This window comes from Trachymyrmex cornetzi, unplaced genomic scaffold, assembly GCF_001594075.2.
Source record: "Trachymyrmex cornetzi isolate Tcor2-1 unplaced genomic scaffold, Tcor1.1 scaffold156, whole genome shotgun sequence".
Classification (NCBI taxonomy): domain Eukaryota; kingdom Metazoa; phylum Arthropoda; class Insecta; order Hymenoptera; family Formicidae; genus Trachymyrmex; species Trachymyrmex cornetzi.
Window position 1 is genome coordinate 2,717,571 of NW_017296157.1, and position 23,881 is coordinate 2,741,451.

The 23,881-nt window shown below is 28.3% G+C and overlaps 1 protein-coding gene across 1 annotated transcript in view; it reads left to right on the forward strand.

Moving 5' to 3' along the window:
* sit (stuck in traffic) overlaps positions 1–23,881 on the forward strand; it is a 74,806-nt gene that overhangs the window by 31,327 nt on the left and 19,598 nt on the right. The window lies entirely within an intron of this gene.

The window sequence follows — 23,881 nt, forward strand, 5'->3', positions numbered from 1 at the left end:
GAATATCGCAACTTCTTTCATACACATATTTTTGGTAATTGTCTCTTTCATATGACCTTGCATATTTTCCTTCGTACATATTATCTTTATATATGGATGATCACACTTTTATGGCTTTCAATGAAATAAAAAAACGTTACGCGCAACAATGTGAGGGGGGGATGCATCTAATAAATTTTATTTTCTCTTTAAAGAAAGAATGGTTTTGCTAAAAGTATTTAAAAATTAAGTATTTAGAAATCAATAAATTAAAATTGATACAAATCTGAAAAGAATTTTGCTGGCCTATTAAAATAACTATGTAGGACGCTCAAACTGATTGCTAGAATATAAAAATTTTTTGCAACATTATTTGTCATGCTTGAATTTCCTACAGAATTATTTTGATGAATTAATAAAGTTATTTTCAGATCTGTGTATTTAGATTTTTAGATACTTTAACAGTACTCTTTCCATATTGCAAATTGGCATTAATCAATCATAGTTAAATGTATATATATGCGTGTGTCCTGCTTTTGGTGCTATCCAGGATCAATGATATGGACGCGCGATAAATACGTGCGATCTTAGCTGCACGATCGGCTAAATCGGTGGTTCCATTGGGTGCATCCAGAAGTATGACCGCTCACTGAGGCTAATTCTACAATGTAACTTTTTGTTTCCTGTTTCTTGCTGTTTGTCTCTTGCCTTTTTGATCAAGAAGGCAAGAAACAAACAGCAAGAAACAGGAAACAAAAAGCACATTGTAGAATTAGCCTGAGCGCTCAATGAGCTCTTGTATCTGTTTGGTCTATATTTTTAGATCTAATGAAATATGCCAATCAGATACAAGAGCTCAATGAGTACTCAGTGAGCGGTCGTGCTTCTGGATGCACCCATTGACGCTCGACTGACCCTCTTATTGCGCTTATTCGTCGAATTTTCTTTAATGTGTTGCATATTTGTCGCACATCCCCCCAAGGCTGCATTCGGAAACATCACCCGGGTGTCCCCGTGTATTATCTCATTCTAGTTTAACGTTAGGTGAACAACAAAGATGAAGCGATACATGGGGGCACTCGGGTGATGTTTCCGAACGCAGCCCAGAAATTTGCGAGTGGAAACCAAATCATAGATGGCACTGAAATTATTCAAAATGATTTGAATGTCAACCATGCGTAATAAAAGATTTTATTATCGATCATTCTACTTGAATATATTTAAATTTCATTGATGATGAAAACCGTCAGCGTGTTTACGAAGACCTCTGTGTCGTGTACGGGAACACATTTATATTACCTCATGATCTTCGCAAATATCGTCATTGGTATTGTGAAACGGCGTTGCTAAGTGTTGCGCATCATTTTTTGTATACCCACGTGGCGTATACCGTGATGAAAAATTTCATCGTTCAAATCGTATGGCGAGATCAGATCGTTCTTCCATATGGCTCTGTCCAAGCACACGTGTTTCACAATCGTTAAAGCGTGAGATGATACCCTGGTTGTGAAGATCGGATAGTCGTAGTCGCCTTTATCATCCACCAATGGTCTCAACAGCTTAAGAATATCTCGGTACTACTTCCTTCCAAGTACATACCGTGAGCGTGTATATGCATGAAATTCATGCTACACGTAGCGGTTAGATCTGAGGTGTGCAATATGTCGGAGACACATCCTGCGAAACTGGGGTAGTCTTTCTTGATTAGACCGTAAGTATGATCCATATTGAATGTACTTGAATCCTGCTTTAGTTGTATTGTAATCGATGAGTAATAGACGCGCTGATGTGCTGCTGATATGACGAGTAGCATTGTTAGTTCAATATTTTTTTCAGACGGTCGGTAAGTTGGGTTTTCTGTGGATTTTGCCGATATAATGGCATCTAAAAAGCTCTAATGACTGTACTGTACAACGATGGAGTCAACATTGGATTTCGCATAGAGTCCGTTATGTCCAGGTAAGGCGTCTTAATATAGAGGAGGTTGCGCCAGATGACCCCAAGTTGCCCGTAAATGACAAAGAACGATAATGGGTGGGATGGGGATGACGTAGGTCCATCTTCATCAGTAAAGTAATAAAGAGTGTACCAATATCAATGGGAGGGTTTCGATAGCACACATCGCTAATCGACTAATTTAAAGTAAAATATTCTCGTTGATAAAGCAGTGAAAAGTTACTACGCATTTCGCATTGCGTGCCTAATGGAACCCTTTCATATCAAAGTAAAGTAGAGAGAGAGAGAGAGAGAGAGAGAGAGAGAGAGAGAGAGAGAGAGAGAGAGGGAGGGAGGGAGAGGGAGAAGGGGAGGGGGGGAGAGAGAAAAATGTAATATTATTTTTTATTAATCAAACTCCAAGTTACCTTTTTTATTAATCAAAATTTCGAAATACGAATAGTTTTCAACGAATCATTGAAGAAAAATTGGTTCTTTTTTTTTGAAAATTATATTTTAGAAATATAAAAATAAATATTGCAATGTTGTCCAATTTAAAATAAAATTAATTGTAATAGAATTAATTTGATTGATAAGATATTGTAATAGAGAGAGAGAGAGAGAGAGAGAGAGAGAGAGAGAAAGAGAGAAGATTATTAAAGATATTGTCAAAAAAATATTCGTGAAATTGTTTAAATAATGATATTAAGATATAATGTTTTCTATATTCTCTGTAAACAGACATTGACCTCAAAGGAAATGTAAAAAACAATGCTGTTCGTCTTCTTTCTGCTAATTGTCTAGTATACTTTGAACAGTATTATTATAAATAATTTCATAGCAATAAATAATTATATATCACCTGATATTAACAAGAAATCCAGTAATTGTTAAAGAACAGGAATCTAACGAATAGGATATAAAAATGAAGAATTAATATAAAGCAATAATTACAATATTAATATAAAGCAATAATCTAAATAATGTATAATAATTAATATTGATGCATAATGGAAAAGACCGAAACCAAAGATCATATCTTAAGAATGCATATCGATACATGCAGAAATTAATATTCTCATTCACTCTAACTTTTTATATCTAAACCCAGACCTGTATAGTATGTATAAAGTGGAGGAAACTTTGATAGAAGTTGTTGACGAGCCTTTTTCCTCGAGAGTGCGTTTTTCCATTCAGATTTCGCAAGAATCGTATTTTTTGCGTTTTTATTTAGACGTATAAGTTTACTTTTTGTTTAATTTGTCATTAATAAAAATGATTTTGCATTAACAAGCAAATCTTCGGTAAGTGTAATCTTCATAATGCATAAAATAGTATCTACAGTTTCCTGTAAAATGCAATTAAGTGTATTTCGAGGGAACGAAAAGAGATCATTACATGGAAAGAGATTTATCAACTAAAAAAGATTTATCATGAATTGAAAATAAATGATGTGTACAGATTGCGTATTGTGTTCTTTATAATTGTCTGTACTTATGGACTTTATAGTTAAATATCAAATGAAAGTTCAGTTAACATTTAATAATTTTGAGATACTTTGGAAACTCTCTTTTCCTCTATCACTATTTTCAAGCGTTATAAATTATATTTGGTATGCTGAAGCAGTTGGTATTGAATGCCAGATTTAATTTTATTAACAAACTTTTCACTATTTTGTCCCTCTTAAAAGTTAAGACATGCAAAGACTAAAAAAATGGACATTCATCGCGTAGGTGCATTTTAAAACCGAAATCAAGAGGATTTCTTTTTTGCTGTTAATAGCATTATTATGTGTAAGGATACAAGATTCACTATTAGTGGACTTCGGTTTAAAATTCGTTTATTCATCTGCTTCTTTTAAAAATTTGATTTGTTAAAAATTTGTATAGTGATGTGTAACTAAAGCATGTTTACTTCTGCCCTTTGATGTTATAAGAAGAAGTTATATAATTTTAACAATGTATAATTGACATAATGTCGTCAGTCGTGCTAGCAGTCGACATAATTCGCTAACATCTGAGTCGGACTAGATCTATCGAACTAATCTTACTTTCACGTAAAAATTTTAATTGAATATAATACTAAAATTATTAATATTTTTCGACGCAATATAGGCAATAAATTATATATAATTGTAGTTTTTGGTGCAATGTAGACAATAAAATGTATTTTTACAAATAAGAATTTTCCATAAATAACTGCCAGTTTCTAATGTATAGATTTTTTTCAGATGTCATAAATGTCTAAAAGATTTTATGAAGACGAATTTCTAAGAAATGTTCTATATATGTAACTTCTGTAATTTTTTAAAGTGCTTCTTGCATATCTTCTAGATTCTTGCTTTATTAAAATTTAGATTTTGCTTGTTTGACGTTAAATGCCAAGAAAATATAAGTCTAACGTAATAGGTTGAACTCATGTTTTGTTGACTATTGCAATCATTTAGTTGTAAAAGATATTGATGTTGTACGTAAAGAAAAACTTGTTTACTGCTTTTTACGTTCATACGAATTAAACAGCAGTGTTTATCGTATCATAGTAAATTCATCTTCCCCAGATAAAAATGCAATAAGTTAAAAAGAAAGTTATAAAATGTTTAATAAACATTAGTAATTTTTCTGCGTGTATCCATGATCTATATGGTAAATACTGCCAAATCATTAAATATTTCTTGAACTTTTTGGTTTGATAGAATATAGCACTTTCAACTCATTGATATTATAAAATATATTTTTACATTATACATATATCAACTTTTCAAATATTATACCAAATATGGCATCCTTCATCACTTGCTTTGTTCTTAGCTACGTAATTGCAGAATGTTCTTTACTTGTTTCTCATTTCTATTGTACGCAATTAAGCACTTGATGCAATCTTGAATCGGGCGAATGATCAGGAAGTTAGTGCAAATTAGACAAGTAGCGATTTCAACATATAATGTTTCGATGAACAAAGAAACTATTACTAGCATATGTGGACATTCTTAAGTGTGTGTGTTAACATTTAAGAAATTATATCGTACATTTTATAATACAATATAATACAGCATATAATTATCATATTAATCGATTATCATAAATATCATATATGCTAAACCGTTTAAGTATAATATATTTTTTTTTCAAAAGAAAGTGAAAACTTTGAAAACTGTAAATTTAAAAATTCTACAGAAAATTATTATAAGAACTAAATATATGAGTAATTCGTTTTGAAAAAATGTTTAATTAAATTATTCTAATTTGAAAAATAAAATCGAGTTAAAGTTGTTAAAAATATTCAAGTAATAATGCAAGTCAGAACATTGTAAATAAAAATAAAAGTTAAAACGTTATAATTTAAAAAAAAATGCAAATTAAATATTATAAGTTGCCTCATATACATATATTATTGATATGATTTTATTTATCATTGATGATAAATACTATTTTGTTTATTAACGTACTTTTCTGGTGTCAAAAAACTATATTAACGCTTATAAAATTTTATGTTATCATTATTGAAAATTTAATATAATTGGAAATTGTAATTAATTATTGCAATTGTAAATCGTAAATTAATTTAGTTATAATATTTTACAAAAGGTATATAACTTTGCAAAATTTCTAGTCTTTATTACATAAATTTTTGGGAAATACTTTTTTTGATTATTTTTTTAAATATAAATCAATTAAAAGTTTGAAAGTTATTTTAAGTTTTCTGAGTTGCAATATATCTCTTTATGAGATTTAATAATAATATATAATAAATGTAATATATATAATGTATATAATATATAATAATATAATCATAATATATCTCTATATAAAACTTAATAATAATATACTTCTATAAAAAAAAAGATTTAAAAATAGAAATTTTATTTTTATTGGAAATAAATTACATAACATAAGAAAAATCTAAAATATCTTCAGTACTTTTCAATATCGGGCAAGGACGACCACGTCCAGTACGGTCGATGTACTGTATGATAATTTGCTTGTCTGCGAACAACTAAATGTGTGTCAGACACGGTCATAAAGAATCTTGCGAGGAATTCAGTAGTCAAGAACCTGCTGCAATGCGGAGCTCGATATGTTGAAAATTGATATCGTAAGAAGATAATCCGCCTACTATGTGATGCAGCAATGGAAATTATAATTTGTAAGTATAATACACGATTAAAGTCAAACGATTGCTGTTGGCATAGTTTCTGCAATTTAATGTTACCGACTTAATCGGAATCAAATGGCTCTAAATCATTGACCGAATGATTTATCAATATTATCATCGCTGTTTGTTTACGTTTGTTTACGTAACGTTTGTTTGTTTATGTATTAATTTTGCAAAAAAAAAAATCAAATCGCGAGTTTTGGATTTTAATATGTAACAGGAATACATTTTCGTGATGCTAAAGGAATGTATCCTTGAGATTCACTAAAGTTTCTTGTTATTAATTTTAGAAGATATTTTAAAGTTTTTAACTATATAAAAAATTACAACTTGAATTTAGCATAAATGTAGTATAATAATTAGCTTACATGAATACAACAAAATTATAAAAAATATGAATATAAAACATAATGAACTAGCATGATATTCGTTTGGTACAGTAAATAAAAACTTTTAAGTATTTATAATTCATTATTCTAATAGAATAAGCGTTTAAAAAAGACAATTCGAAAACATCGAGGAGATAATCACTTAATGTAATCGTGGGACAGAATCCTCGAAATCATTATACGTAAAATTCATATGAAATTTCTATGTATAATCCGATAATTACATATGCAACCACTAGAAATCATTGTATAATATTAAATAAAATCGTATATTTTACCAAATGACTTTATATGTAGTGAAAAAAATTATTTACAATCAGATGAAATCATATGAAATTATGTAATTTGTGGGACAATATTTCAGCTAATGGTTACCCCCTCGGAAAACATTTAGAAAAATAAATAGATAATTGTAAAATAACAGATGTTTTATAAATATATGCATAATTTTGTAATAATTTTAATACGTATTAATAAATTTTAGGCAAATTGAATTTTTTTACTTTATTTTACGAGAGAGAAAAACAACTTTCCTCTTTTTTGTTATCTCATCATAATTTATTGTTAATAATTACGTAAGTTATGCAAAAAGTACATCTGATTTTGCTATAAAATTTTTAGAATGGTGTATAAAAAACATAATATCATACAATAAATTCATATTTTCGGTACAATGTTGATATCTCCGGATTTTGCAGATTTCTTTCTTTTGTTCCTTATATTAGTTGTTTATTGATTTAATCATGTTTTAGCAGTGCAAACAAAACAAAAAGAAGGTTTATTACAAACAATTTCACACGAATTGATGATTTATTGCGCATAAATTAATGATTATTGCTCTAGCATGTTCAAATTGATAAATATTCACGTTTTGGAAATGATTTCTCTCTCTGTCTCTCTCTTTCTCTCTTTCTCTCTCTCTCTCTCTCTCTCAAGTGCATTATTGTTGATTGACAAATAAGTAAAAATAATTACACTTTACGCTATCTGTCCTTCTTCGAACGATTATTTTCACGCTAGAAAAATGTAACAAAAGAAATTAATTACTCATTGTGCAAAAAGTAAATTAATTACACATTTGTGTTATGATGTAAACAAATAAAAAAGCTATAAATGTGGCGATATTGTTTAGTTTTTAAATTCATGTTACATTTAATTTGTTTTTTTTAATATATAATTTGTTTAATTAATTTATATACGTTGTTAAAGAAGTAATGCGGGAATGTAAAAATGTTCAGGAACTCACCGAATAAAAAATAGTAATTAATTATCTCGTAAATCAATTTTCTGATAATTTAATGGAGATCATTGAGAATTTTTCGTTTTAAATTCTGCGATATGTGCGAAAATTTATTTTAGTCATAACGGGAGTGAATTAAAACTCTGATTCAGCAACTTTGGTTAAAATAATTTCAATTTAAATAACATCAAGAATTAATTATGTGATAAATTAGTTGTTTATATATAATAATATAATATATTTATTTTAGAGAAAATTTCGCCCAAAAAGATTTCGGCGCGCGGTGTGCAAAATCTGAATGTATATATCTACATTTACACAAGAAATATGTATTTAAACACTAACGTCCACTTTTTGATCTAATACAGGATTTCATTTAATTAGATTTGACTAAAAGTAAAACCGAAATAGTAATATACATATATTATAATTAGTATGGCAGTTTAATATATATTGATATATTTTTCTGAAAGTGCGAATAAAATTTGTTTCATGCGGCAATCAAGGGTAAATATTTTAACAATATTAATTGTACAATTATTGTTAATGAAATTCATTGTGGTAAGAATTTATACATTTTTAATCACGCCTCATCAAATAGCAAGTACATTATCTTCTATAGGAAGTTCTATGTGATTTAAGACATTAATTAATTATTTAAAATGATTTTGTTATTAGAGAGATACATAAGTAGAAAGTAATATGTGTGTGTGTGTGTGTGGGTGTGTGTATGTGTGAGGGGGAGGTCGAAACAAAAGTTCATATCTTTACAAATTTCAAAAATTTCAAATAGTTGTAATTTTGTTAAAAATAAACGAAATTTAAATTTAAAAAAAGGAATGCTTAAAATTTCTATGTTTTTTTTGATATGTTTTTTGAGTTTCTATGAATTTGGTAATTTTTACGTATAGAAAAACTATAAGTTGGATAAGATGGGAAATTTCTTTCTCACTTTGTAGGTCTGTCGTCGTGTAAAGAAAATTTGTGAAAATTTTTAACTCTCTAACATGGTAGTTTAAATTTTTCCTATAAGATTGTTTTTTACTATTATCGCAGATTAAATGAAAGAATTATTTTTGACTTTAATTGCTCAGTTGTAGTTTGGTTAAAAATTCGTACCTTAATTAAAAAAAAGTAGATTCTTAAAGCTAAAATTTTATTCTGACAAATAATATAATTGTTAAATTTTTTTAGCTATATGTAGATATGATATAAATAAAGTATTGCTACAAACTTTTATTTCGATCCAATATTTTGATTCAAAATTTATTTAAAATGTGTCATGTTATATTTTATTTTGAAAATATTATGCGCAATGAAGCAGATCCTTCTCAGGAATCGATTGTAAAGTGTTTTAACATTTTGTGACTTAAGAACGATATGAGTGAAAGATTCCGTAGAAGCATTTGCCATAAGCTTTCCTGGTTGCATACGAAAGGTGCATTTGTTTGATTTCAATTGATGTACATCCCTATATTTCTTTGATGAAAAAGATGAATAATTTAAACGATTAAATTAAATTAAATTAAATTAATTTAAATATGGTTTCAATTAAATTTATTTATACTGAATTTCATACAATAATTTACATAATACTTCTAATTTCTAACCCATTTCTTTGTGGCTACATAATATGTAACATTTTATTTTTCTCTAAATTCGTATTTGATGTCTATGTATTTATTAATAAATGTCATATACCAAAGTAACAGTGTGCTTATTGTCGAATATAAAATAACCGAATTACATTAATAAAGTGAATTAATTAATTTACTTGACGTAATAATAATATTATGTAAAAAATATGTATCTTGTTATATATGTATACATAAATACGTAAAGAGAAATACGAGGATTTAACAATTTGTAAAAATGAGGTATAGTAGAAAAACTAGAGACTAAGATTTTTATTATTATAGTTCTGAAGAAATCTATTAACCTTGTCATTCATTTAAATGAAATGCTACATTAATTTGGTTTACGTCAATTTAAAGAAACACGGTACAAAATATTCTTTGTATCTTTATTGTTTTCCATTTGATCGCATTCTTTAATATTGTGTGCGTATGATTAACAGTTCTTAAATATACAGATATAAATTAAATTGTTTTTTCGTGTATTAATATTAATCTTCGGTGAAATAGATGAGATGTGGCATATCACAGCAAGGTGCAAAAAAATAAACTTCTATAAGTATTTAAAAAATACTGCACGCAAATTGACGTTTCATGCTAAAGTTGCAATGTTGTCAGTATAATACTAAATTAGCGAACTTACTGATAAAGTATAGCATGCATGAAGCATGAGATACTCTACATGGTTCGTAGAAGGTAAATCTAAGAAATTAAATGTTGTTTTGATGTAATTAAATAGTTTTATCTCGGATAAAGGAATTATAACACGTATTGCGTCATATATTTGTAGTCATAAATGTATACAACGTAATTATTAATTTATATACGCGGAAAAATGTTGCTTATTAATGCACGTTTTTCTCCAGTGATTATTATCATAATGTACATGTGTAAGAAATAAATCCAAGTATAACCGATTCTGTAATAATGTAATATATGTGCCACTTTATAATAATGAATTAATAATGCTAAGAACTGATAAGTAACATTCTTTAAGAAGACATTTTATTTAATATTTTAATCAATATTGCGCATGTGTGCATTATTAAAACTGTAGAGAAAAATAAAGTTATCAAAATATTCTGTAAATAATTGCATGGTAACAAATTAAGAAAATGTATCATAATCGTTATATTAGCGATATAAGGCTAAAATAATTATGGTAAATAATATAAATTATAATATAAACATATATGATATAGAAGTATTTAAAAAAGTATCGACAGGGTATTGTTTCTTTCTCATCCACAATTCCATGAAAAAAATATAACATACTTAATTAATACATTTTTGGAAAATGGATATCCATTGGATTTTTTGTTTGCAACAATCAATAATAGAATTAAAACTTTAGCTCACAATAAGAATTTTGATAATATTAATGAAAGGAAAATAAACCCAAATTTGGATTCAACTACCAGTAATATAAAATACTTTACTATTCCATATTTTAAGAAAACATCTGAAAAGTTCATAACAGTTACTAAAAAATTTAATTTCAACATTGCTCATAAACCGTTAAACAATTTACGTTCATTTATAAAAACAGGTAAAGACACTATTAAAAAAGAAGACCGGTCTAACGTAATATATAAAATAAGTTGTCGTGATTGTGATTGCACATATGTTGGACAAACCAAACGAAAACTCAATACCAGACTAAAAGAACATAAAAATGACTACAAAAAACCAACAAATAATTTGTCTGTCATATCCCAGCATATGTTAAATTTCAATCACGAAATTGATTGGAATAATACGAACATAATTGACTTTGAACCATCATATTACAAACGATTGGTCTCAGAAATGATCCATATAAAAAAACAGAAAAATAGTCTGAATAAACAAAATGATACGGAACGCTTTCCAGAAATGTATTCTTCGATTATTGGGAATATCCCCTCTTCTCAGTAATGAGCTTTCATCCCTTCCTACAATATTTCCCTTTCTCTTTCTGAAAATATAAAATATAAATATCACCTCTATTCATGTAAGTAGTCATAACGATTTGGTCGACAGAATATATTAAATAACATAAAATTTCAAATATATAAAATTTCAAATCAGTTTATATAACGCAGTATTGAACAAAGAATTGTGGACTTCTTGGAGGAACATATATCAGCGAATACGTGGTGAGCATATTAAAATTCACATTTGACGAAACGTAATTGCATTGTGAATTAATTGACATAATATTTGATTATTAATGGTTTTTGTTTTTTTTGTTTATTTTTTTTTTGGTTCTTCCAATAATCTACATTAGCATCTGGCAATCACGTATTCGACGGACACTAATTTTATACATAATATTTTACGATAAAGATTTTGTACATGCGCAATACATCTCTTTCTGCGACAATACATACGATTACGAAATTTGTGGCGTTACATACTATAACTTTTGGAAAAAAATTTTTTTTTAATATGTATAGTTATTACGTTTTTATCTTGATCACTTGGATGTTTTAATTTGAATTATAATATGTAAATTTAATGTACTCTGAAGATGGTCACATGTTAGACCGAAACGTTTACCTAATTTTATTTTGAAATATATACTTTAAGCTAAACACATCAAGCGTTGTAGCTGGATGCTCCTTATTGTTTACAATTTTTAAAAAAGTACCTAAAGAAGGTATTAAAAAAATAATATAAAAACATGTGTGATAAAACCACCTAAAAAGATTTTTTTATCGCACAATAAAATCTTTTTAGATATTTTTGTTTGACATTATGTTATATTTAATATGTAAAATTATAATAGAATTGTAACTATTCTGTGAGATAATTCTTGACTCGCCAATAACAGGAATCAGTTACAATTTGTTGTATGGGTATTGTAGAAAATATGTAAGCTATATGCGGTATAAAACAATGTATGATATGAAACTAGATGTGAACGTAAACCATAACGACGAGATTATTGATTAATTAAAAAAATAAGATATTTTGAATTACTTTGTAACTCCGTTACGTTTCAATAAAACTTAGAAATCAAACACTAAATTCCACAAGCCTTTTAAGCCTTTTAAGTAAAGAAACGGTCCAGAATCGTAATTCACTACGGGGTTGCAATATTTTCAAATATAATTTAATTTTATTCTAATACGTTTTACATCTATTTTATCGGAATTGTTACATATAGTTTATATTTTTTTCATAGAAATGACTGTAAAACCATTATTGTTTACGGAACTACTAATTAAAAATTAAACATTTAATATAATCATTAATTAACAGTGTACTATACAATTATAATACACTGAGAAAAAAGTTACTGTTTAAAAAAAATATTAATTGATTCAACTAAATGTAGCGGTTACGGGCTGTCAAGCAAATATTTGTTAATTCAAACAATAACATGGTTTAAATTACAAGATTTGTTAATCTAAGTACATAAACATTTGAACTAAATAATCATTACAAACTAAACGCATTTAGTCAAGTTAACAACTTTTTTCTCAGTGTAATTATATTTTCAAATAAAGTGAATTTTCAAATAAATTTTCAAAAGCAAATGGAAATATTTTAATAAATAATGCTAATTATGATAAATATGTATAGCAGATTAAAATCTTATTATAATAGAGATATTAAAAGTATATATTCATAAATAAACCGTTTTTATATTATATTTATCGAATACCTTGTCATGGCGCGAATTGTGCGCCTGTTGCATTGCAAACATTACTTATGCTGTGTCTGCTGTAAAGTTTCTGATTACATTAAATTCTTCTTGTAAAATCGACTCTCTTTATAAATTATAAGTCTTTTTATAAATTACACCATATAGACTTTTTTTTATAAAGTAAAATGGGTAATGATGATAATTTATCGATATTTATATATTTCAAATTTTCAAGACATGCAAATACATAAATGTTAATAAACTCCTGTGCAAATAGCGGTAATAACGCAATTACACAACATACGATGTGATTGCGAATCTATTATGCGCCCCTGATTGTCTTAATCATGAGGATTATATGTTTATGAGACCGTGACATATGTATCTAGTAACAGAATATAATAACAGAATTTCTTAATCGACATCCATTTTTCTGTGTCTCTACGTCATCGTTTAAATACATGTAGAAAAACAGGAAAATACATTATCTGTTGCAATTCCTTCTTCCTTTCAATTTCCGTTTCCTTCGTTCTTGTGTACTTAAAACGTAATTCATCTGAATTACAAGGATTATTACACTGAAAAAAAGATATATTAACAGCATTATTTGAAAATAATTTTGTTAATTTAATAACATTATTAATGAAACAAATACGTCATGCTCTTGTTCTAACAAAACTTATTTGTTTTATTAATGCTGTTGTTGAATCAACAAGATTACTTTTAATTAAAATAATGCTGTTGATACAACATCATTTTTTTTCAGTGTACATTGCACGAACTATTATAGCTGATATTCGCATATATCTTTCTTCCTTCGAATTATTCCCACGGATAAGTATGATAAAAGTAAACTGATTCAATGTCATTTTTTTTCGATACAAAGGAGTCTTAAATTACCGATACTTACTTTTATACTTCACTATTAGTGAATCAAATTTTTTTTACGTATATGAGCCTTTTCCTGTTCTTAATAAACACTTTTATAAGTGCTTATTAATAGATGCTGCATAATTGACTAGTAATCACGTTGCGTTTATAATTATTGGAAAAACTATTTTTCAACTTTAGAGCAAAGAAAATTATTGATTAATTAAATAATATCAGCAAAAAGAACATATTTTTAATATAATTATATATTATTTTTGTTTTCAAATCCTTAAAAAACTACCTTTTTTGAATTTTGACGACTTTTTATAAAAAAATTTTAAATCTGATTTAATAAATTAAACAGTATTGAAAATAAGTAAAATTTCCAAACAAGTACAATGCATCAGACTGTTGCCAATAATCTTATTGCCTTATCAATTGTGTTTCGTTTCGAAGACACGATGCAATTGCAGCAAATGTGACATGCAATTGTTAAATATTCATATAAAAGACATATCCGTAGAGGCGTTTTGTTATTTGAGATAATACAACATTAAAAAAGGTATTTCTTCGTTAAATATGCAGTACGTGTCGTCGTTCCTTCGCGATTCTCGTAAATCGCGCGGCGAGATAAGCGAACTGTATATACATAAACCGTGACTTTTTGACATTTTCATTTACTTACGGAGGTAAACCTACTAAATGTGAAATCTACCGAGGACCTTTCCAGTTGCGGCAATAGCGTTAGATGTGTTTATGACGTCGTGAAATTAAATTAATTAGATGACGCAAAATAACCGGATTGTAATCGCGAATTTGATTGCGGAGTTTTAATAAAGGGAAAACTTTGTATGATCATTAATGTTTATATAAAATGGAGCATTGGATATTCGAAATAAGTCGTCTATTACTTAGAGATGAAAATTCATCTCCAGTTTAGAATTATGTTATCAGAAATATTGTTAAATATTCTAGTAAGAAACTACTTTAGGAATACTTCACTTTATATATGTACTGAAAGAAAAAATGGTAGTGCTATAATTACTATTATTTATAATTTGTAATTATTTTTGGTGTTAACTATATATTTTTTAACAGAGTTATTTACATTATATCTAGATTATGCTTCAAATGAACAGTCATGATTCATGAGTCATATATTAATCGACACTCATAGATTACGAAACAAAGGATTTTAGTTGCCAAACTGAAATTTAGCGAACGTACAGACCTTATTAGGAAGTTTTTGCAACGTGGATCCAGATACGGTAAACTCTAAAGTCATGCTATCTTTTTTTTAATTAGTTGTTAAGAAGAAGATGATGTAACCTTAACGTTCACCGTATTTGGATAAACGATATTGCAAAAATTCCCTATTTCTCTCCAACTTCCTCTTTAAAACTACAAAAATGTTGTTAATTACTCTTTCTGATACAAGGATGTCTTCGTTAAGATATTGGACATATTTCAAGTTACTATATGACTGTTGATCATCACATGTATATACAACATCCAACCGTGCGACATCAATCAAGGATTTAGCTGGGATTTAACTTAATAAACTGTACCAAATATATATCAGAGATTACTTTAATGTCTTTGGTACAATCCATTATCGTCGTCACCGCAGGGAAGAACACAGAGAAATTGAATAAGATCATTTCTACATGTCCATAATAGCAAATTTTGAACAGTTCTTGCACAGAGGACTCATTTTACAGAATTGTGTCTACGCAACTTTTTAATCCTTTTTTAATGCTCTAACAATCCTAATCATGTTTCATGCTGTTCACCCGGTTTTAGTTTCACTAAGAAACTGAGCACAGTCGTTTATTTATGACTATAGCAGTAATAATGTAAAAATGGAGCTTCTAACAACAATTATTTTATTATGTAATTATAATCATAAATACCAAATATTTTTCTGTCAGTATATATTTATGGAAAAATATGTATTTGGGTTGAATTGTATTAACTATATAATTGTAATTGAAAAGTCATCGCATTGATGAACATTGGACTGATGACCAAAGCAAATATCGTAAACTGTTTTACATAAAAAGTTCAATGCCTTCTCTGATGAAAAAGATTGTTATATCTCATAATTTTTAAAAAAATAATAATAGTTAAAAAAATTCTTTTAATTTAAAGTTTATGAAGATTTCTGAAAAAATATACCAAATCTTTTCAGATTTTATTAGTTTTCTTTGGAAATATATTTATATATATATATATTATGGAATAAGAAATCTTAAAAATCTTAAAATATTTCAGAATTTACATACGTAAAGAATTGTAGAAAAGATGTAGACTTTCTCAGTATTTTTGAAGTGTTCCAATTCGTAAATAAAAAATATGAAAAACTTTTTGAAGGTTATAAAATCATATAGAAATTCTGAAAAATTTTTAAATGTATAAAAATTTACAGAAATTTATAGAAATTTTGAAAAATTATATGAAGAATTCTAAGAAAAATTTTCACCAGAGTTAATATGAAATTGTTACATATATGATATAACACGCTGTAGTTATAAGTATAAAGAAGAAAATATAAATAATAAGTAAAAAATACATTTTTGTCAGGGAATGGAAGTAACTCGTTACTTATAACGAAGTTACAGTTACAAGTTACTTTTTTGGTAACTTTACTGGTAACTGCATTACTTTCTTTTTTATAACGTACTTACATTTTTTTGGTAACGGTAACAAATTTTACAGTTACTTTTATCGTTAGCATTACTTTTTTTTTTATAACGTACTTACATTTTTTTGGTAACGGTAACAAATTTTACAGTTACTTTTATCGTTACTTTGCACACAATTGGACACAGTTTAATTAGACACAAATCACTCATAGCGCTTGAGACTATAAGAAAGCCCTTAGGCACACCGCTATGATTGGTGATCGTCGAAAAAAGTAACGAAAAAATAACGAAAAGTTACTTTCTCAAATAACGGTAACTGTAACGAGTTACTTTTCAAAATTGGTAACTAGTAACGGTAACTTGTTACTTTTTCTACTCGGTAACGAGTAACTGTAACTTGTTACTTTTAAAAAGTAACTTTCTTTCCATTCCCTGATTTTGTGTTTATAATGTGGTTTTTGTATTAAACAATTTCTCTCTCTCTCTCTCTCTCTCGCTTTTTTCTCTTTCTTTTTTTCTATCTCCTTATTATAAAGAGTTAAAGCGTAATTGGCATCGCGCTCTTTTCAACTGATGTATGAATGACGACACGACGCCGACGACAACAACGAAATTGCAACACTCGTTCAAATACCGGAGGCGAGTATGCAGAGAAAGCAGATATTTATCCGCCTCATTCGTCCGTTCGTTCACTTGCTCGCTCGCTCGCACATGCTTGATTTGCTCAAACAACCTGTGGCAGCGGGATTTTCTGGGATCGGTAAACGGCGATCTTGGCCAATCTGATCGTCGATACACAAACTGGACAATCATCAGAACCCGATACAGACCGTATCTCTTCCTCTCTGATTTTCTGACATCACCGTTCGCAACTTGTTTACTGACTGGTCGTTCCAAGGATGTCGCAATTGATGTCACACCGGACGATCATAATCGGCACTTGTCAATAAAATTACCCGTTTAATTCTTCTCCATAATAATGAGATTCCTTGTGCAACACGCCCTTTCAATTTCCTCATGCACGTGTAAGGAGAAATTCGTAGAAAGGAAGGCGTGTGAATCTGGAATGCTACGAAGTTCATAAAATTATTTTATGTTTAACCGATCGTTTTGTAGTGCATTTTGAAACATTATTCTTGCATCTTAAGTTCATTTATAGTTCTGTTGATTTTTATTAATGTGTAATTCATGATTAATTAACTGCAGACGCGTCAAAATAAAATTTAAAAATATATTTACTTTTGCAATTAAGTTGCATATTGAGCATATTATTTTTGGTGTTTTATTTTTTATCTTGCATCATACTGGTTTTTGTACTTGTCTGCGACCTACTTATCGAAGACGGTGTAAATTCACTTTTCACTCTTACATTTTTTTTTAATTCCAAAGAAATTAGTAAATATTACGTAAATAGTAATTTTAGGTAAACTTAATTTTAGGTATTACGTATATACTATGTATCACAAAAACTAAGTACACGAAATGCGAATATTAGGGAGTTTTTGCACGTGGATCCAGATACGGTGAACGATGAAGTCACGTTCCTCTTCTTAATTAGATGTTAAATTATATATACATCTATATCTGGATAAACGGTATTGCAAAAACTCCCTATTTGCTTTTTATACATACTTACCGAAAAGAAATAACGTTATATCTTTGTACTTTTTTTCTAATCGCTATCTAATCGCGCATTGGTACGCAACGATGAATATTATGCTATTTATATTCAAGTCTTTATTATATTCAAGTCTTCAATTGACGGAACAGGAACGCATCAATCTCTTGTATTTTTATTATGAAGATTATCGTGTCACTTGTCGAACAAGCGGCAGCGAGATATCGCGGAATGATGCAAGAGATTCGAAGCAACCTCTAAAAAAAGAAACATTGGCATTAACATTTTAGTTAAGCCTATCTCGTAAAAACGGACCGATTTTGTCGAACATGTTCTCGTCTTCGTTGGCTGACCCGCATTCGCCGCTTGGTTGGCGTAAAAGAGTGCAGGTAAAAGAGTGCGGTAAAAGTAAAATCGCAGTATGGGCAGCTTCGTGCGCGCGTTTGTGAGCGCGTAACTTTGCGAGTTTCCATGCAGAAGCACGCCGCATTTCCCAATTAGACGCGACCGATTTCGCAATTTGTCACACAGGATTGAAACACGACAACTAAAAGATCGGTCTTGAATTGATGCAAAAAGTTCGTGTGCAACATGAGATATTAGCGACATGTTCGCGTTTCGCGCAGAATAACGAACACATCGTGAATGAACGAAAATGAGTTTAAGATCACGGGTCGCGCATGATTTCCCTTCTGGTGTAGAAAGCATTGCTTGTTTCACATGCATTTTTATGATACTGGTATTATAATTATAGAAGAATTGAAATTTAATTATATGTATATGAGATTATATCCTGAATTGATTTTACACATGTATGTGACTTTAAGTGGCATTTTTTCCAAGCTATCTTTTTTTAAAATCTATTTATTATGTTATTTTTTTTATCTTTATTTGGATACTTAGAATTTTTTGATGTAATGAAATTAGTATTTGTTATATTTTATACAGCACAACAAAGCTACAATAAAAAAATGTACTAAACTTTAATAAATATTTGTTTAAGTTATTTATAACTAGCTAAATATTTACTAATTGTAAACATATATTTATTTGGTACAAGAACCATTAAGTTTATTTAACTAGTATTTTTTTATTTTGTAAAATGAATACTATATTCAAATAATATTTATTAAAATTTAATACATTTAATATATTTATAACACATTTAATACATTTTTAGTATACCTATACATAAAATATAAAATTATTTTTGTTCCAATCTTTTTGAGAAAAATATCTAAAATTGTGTATCATAAAATGATACATTAATCTGTTCAGGACGGACGTACATATAATAACTCGAAACTCTCCAGAATGGATTAATATTTTCTAATGAATCTAGTATCATTTTAATCATTAACTTTAGTCCCTACATTTTGGGTCTTCTAAATTGTTTTTTTATTTCAAAAAGTATTATCAGAAAACGTCGTTAAAATCATTCTAAGCATAAATCTGCGATTAATAGATCTTGATTATGTAATTTTCCTTACATCTGACAGCTAGACACTTTCCTTTTTATATTAAAAAAGCTGCAAATCATCTAAAGTAAATCATTCAGGGCAAAGAAAATGTATTGTTCGTATTACAGGAGCGAAAAAAATAGCGAACAAAAAATCTAGATTTGAATGTAAAGAATGTAACGTTGGGCTCTACGTAAATAATTGTCTTGAAGTTTAATACATAGTAACAAACATTCAATGCATTGCTATTATTACTAAAATTGTAATTTCGAATAGAATTTTTTTTTTAAAAGGCTTTCTTGAAAAGATTAATTTAGTCAAAGAAATTAAAATTCATGTATACCGACTAACAGATTGAACGTTCCTTTTTTATGAGAAAGTATCGCATATATTTTTTTACTCTCAATAAATCAAAAATTCTTTACTCTTTAAGTATCATTCACGCTATATAATTTTGTCCTGAAGACGGGTATATATTGAGGGCGTGAAATTCAATACGTTGTTACAACATCCAATGACTCATACTATATATGCAATTTATACCCGCCGTTAAAATGTTATAATGAATCAATGAACATTGCACCATTATGCGATTGCTTAATTACATGACAAATGGCACAAGTGCATTTTTAGATTTTTTAGTACAATGTTAATGTACTTTCTTATTCTCGAAATTAATAAACCGAGTAATTGAAGTCTAACGAAGTAATTGGTATATCAAAATTAATTAACTTATTATTATTGGTGAATAAAAATAATTTCTCTGCATTTGAAATTTGCTGTGCTTCAAGCACAGATAATATTTCGTTTTACTTTTTTTGCTTCGATATAAATTTTTATTTGCGGCATTATCTGCCCTTTTAGAATTACAAAATACGCTGTTAGAACTAATTATTCTTTGTATTCTCAAGAATGGAACATTGCAAATTAATGTGCTCTTTCTCGGCTAACAATTTGCTTTTATAATATGCGTATTTGAAACTTGGAGTTGTACAAAATATTTAATACTTGATTTTTAAAAATGTTTTATGAGAAATTTAATATACAAAATTCGATAAATTATGCATCGTGGTAACGATATTATATATTTCCAAAATGCTATGCAAATGAAATTTCGAAGTTGCAATTTGACATTTAAATTAATTGCTTTAGGAATATTGTTTTATATTGTAAATTATTTAATAATATTTAATAATAATAATGCACTGAAAGAAAAGATTGGCTGCTGCAGCAAATTAAATGGTAAAATATGGCACAGCATTTTTAATTTAATTGGCTGTAGCAATCAATTTTTGGTTGCGTTAGCCTATCTACAATATCAGTATAGAATTTTCGATAGGCTAACGCAACCAATTAATAAAATGTTGTGCCATATTCAGCCAATTTTTTCTTTCAGTGTATAAATCATCGTTGCTTCTATTATATTGATTTAAGTAAAATAATAATTCGCAACAAATCAAATTCAAGCGCAACAAATTGTTGAGTTAGTATGGATTATGCTAATTTGACTAGTTTATAAGAATTTCGGCGCGATTACGTTGTAAATCGTTAAATTTATCATTGAAGATCGTTTAATGGCTTTGACTTCTGATGACAGTCGCTTCAGAAACATAATGTAGATTGAACAACAATTCGCTACTTAATAGTGATGATATAATCGCTTCGTGCGAACGACCTTGGAGATCGAACGATCAGTTCTCCCTGTCTTGGAATCCTGATACACTCAATCGTTAGCGTCTTTCCTTTTTTTTCTTTATACGCGATCCTCTGCGATACTCGCGATTTCTCTCTTGGCCTTAATAGCACACTTGCTTAATTCTTTCTCCTACCCTTTCTCCGGCGCGACGGTATCGCATTTGAAGGTCGTGCACGGTGGCGATTCGCGTTCTCGGAAAATATAAGGATCATGATGGCAATGCAATATACAAAATTACATATGATGTCTTGATTTAGCGATTGATTATTGCGCACATTATTCCATTTCTACACTGAAAAGATTGGCTGAATATGACATAGCATTTTTAATTAGTCGCAACAGCCAATTTTTGATTGCGTTAGCATACCTAATTTCTAATCATATATTGACATTGCGGATAGGCTAACGCAACCAAAAATTGGCTGCTTCAGCCAATTAAAAATGCTATGTCATACTTTACTGTCTAAATTGCTGCAGCAGTCAATCTTTTCTTTCACACAAGTGTATGTTTTAATGATCAAATTTACCATCCAATTTTAAACAAATTCCTTCTTCAATGAAAACGTTATAAAAGATTATTTTATGAAACTTTTTAAGTTACATTAATTTTACAGAGTGAATAAGTAGCACATTCGCGTATAAATTTTTACTTCGCTTTGCTTGCAACATCTATTTTATATAAGAATAGTAAACTTGCGTTATCAAACATGATTGCTTTTCGTGAAATTCAAGAGAACAAGATTCCTTTAGGTAATAATTTAACACAGCAAATAGAAATATACATTTTTAATTTTTTCGAATTCTTTCATAAATAAATTGTCGCAAAATAATATTTTATCGCTAAATTGATGTATTAAGATATATTACATTATGTTTTATATATATTATATCTGAATTTGGTATATTGTATTGTACACATATACTATAAATTTCACTAAATTTTACAGTGAAATTTCTAATGATTTTGTTTAGATCTAATAAGATAGATATATTATATTACTGAGTTGTGTGTAGAGAATAAAAAATAATAAAAATTCAATATTCAGTGAAATTTCTGATGATTTTGTTTTTTGTGTCTAATAGTGGAAAAGTATATTATGCTAATCATACACTGCTAAGTCACATTACAAATTGCAATCAAGATCAGGTAGATCACGGTACATACGTATAATCGTTTAGTGATGACAGAAATCTTTTCACTTTCCAATTTCCGAAGCTAATTCGCCAAGGAAGCACTAGCTAATACGAAATGTTTTATATCCATTTATATAGACATTAATGCGACAGTGTATTTCCTATTATATGTTTTGTTTCTACTTTGTACTTCCTTGTCAGTTGATTATAAATTTATATTATGTATAAGTTTCTGCAAATATTTTTTGCTAACAATGATTTAAATAAACTTCTTAAATTTAAATAAATTGCATTTTGTACTATATATAAATTATTATATATAAATCTAATAATTTTATTAAAGATACACTAACTGGATATGCAAAATTCTTTTGTACGACTAATCGTTTAATATTAGAGTAAGTTAATATTTTACATGTTTTTTTTCTCCTTAAAACGACTTTATTATATATACTTACAATCTATGAGGCATTCCACGTCAAACCGGACACCTTCGAAACATCGTTATTTTATTTTTTTTTAAATTTGTTAACATATTGCTATAGATAAAAACATGAGACACTTATTGTTTCTAAAAAAAAATCTCGAGTTTTTTTCGCAAAATTCTTGAATTTTTGCTCTTGTGTTGTCTTTTATGGTCCTGCCAGCTTAAATATTAAATTAGTAGCGCCAATGTTTTCTTGGAAATAATACATAATATAGAATTGTTTTTGGTAATGCGCAAAATAGTACAAATTCAATCCTATTGATTTCTGATATTATTTTTCTTTTTTTTCTTTTATTTTGAATTGGTTCTGCTAGTTTAATATTAAACTTCGCCACGATTTTTTTCGAAATGGCACACGGTACAAAATTATCATTAATGGTACAATTTAGTACAAAATGAGTACTAAAAATTTTGATTGGTCCGATTTGATTCTGTGATTTGGTCCTGCTAGCTTTATAGAGCTATAATAAACTGAATTAGAAAAGCAAATTGAATTAAATTTGAATAAATTAAAATTTAAATTGTCCCAATTTTTTAATTGCATTTTTGCAATAAAATATTGCATTTTTAGAAAGAAGATTTTTCAATTAATCTTTCTTTTTCTGAGAAATATACACTTTCCACTTGTTGTCAACGTACGTGAACTTTTTCAAAGAATATTTAATCGACTTTAAAATAAATAGGAAAAGAAGACTCATGTTGCGGTGATCTACAATGCTAATGTAAAAAGATCATAGGTTCAATTATTCTGCTCGATTGTGTTCACATGTGCAAACTTAGGTGGCACATGGTTTCATACTTACATTCGAAGTTATAATTATGTCTTTCTCTTAGATGTGCTAGCTATGATTAAGAGAAATGCAAACCGCAAATTTTTTGTTGTACAATATTCCGGAAATGGCCTTCTCCCACTTTCCTTATTTTGATACATTGTATTATTATAAGGATTCTTAATCTTATTACATTATATAACATTGCTCTTCGATTTCCGCGATTCTGATGTACGAC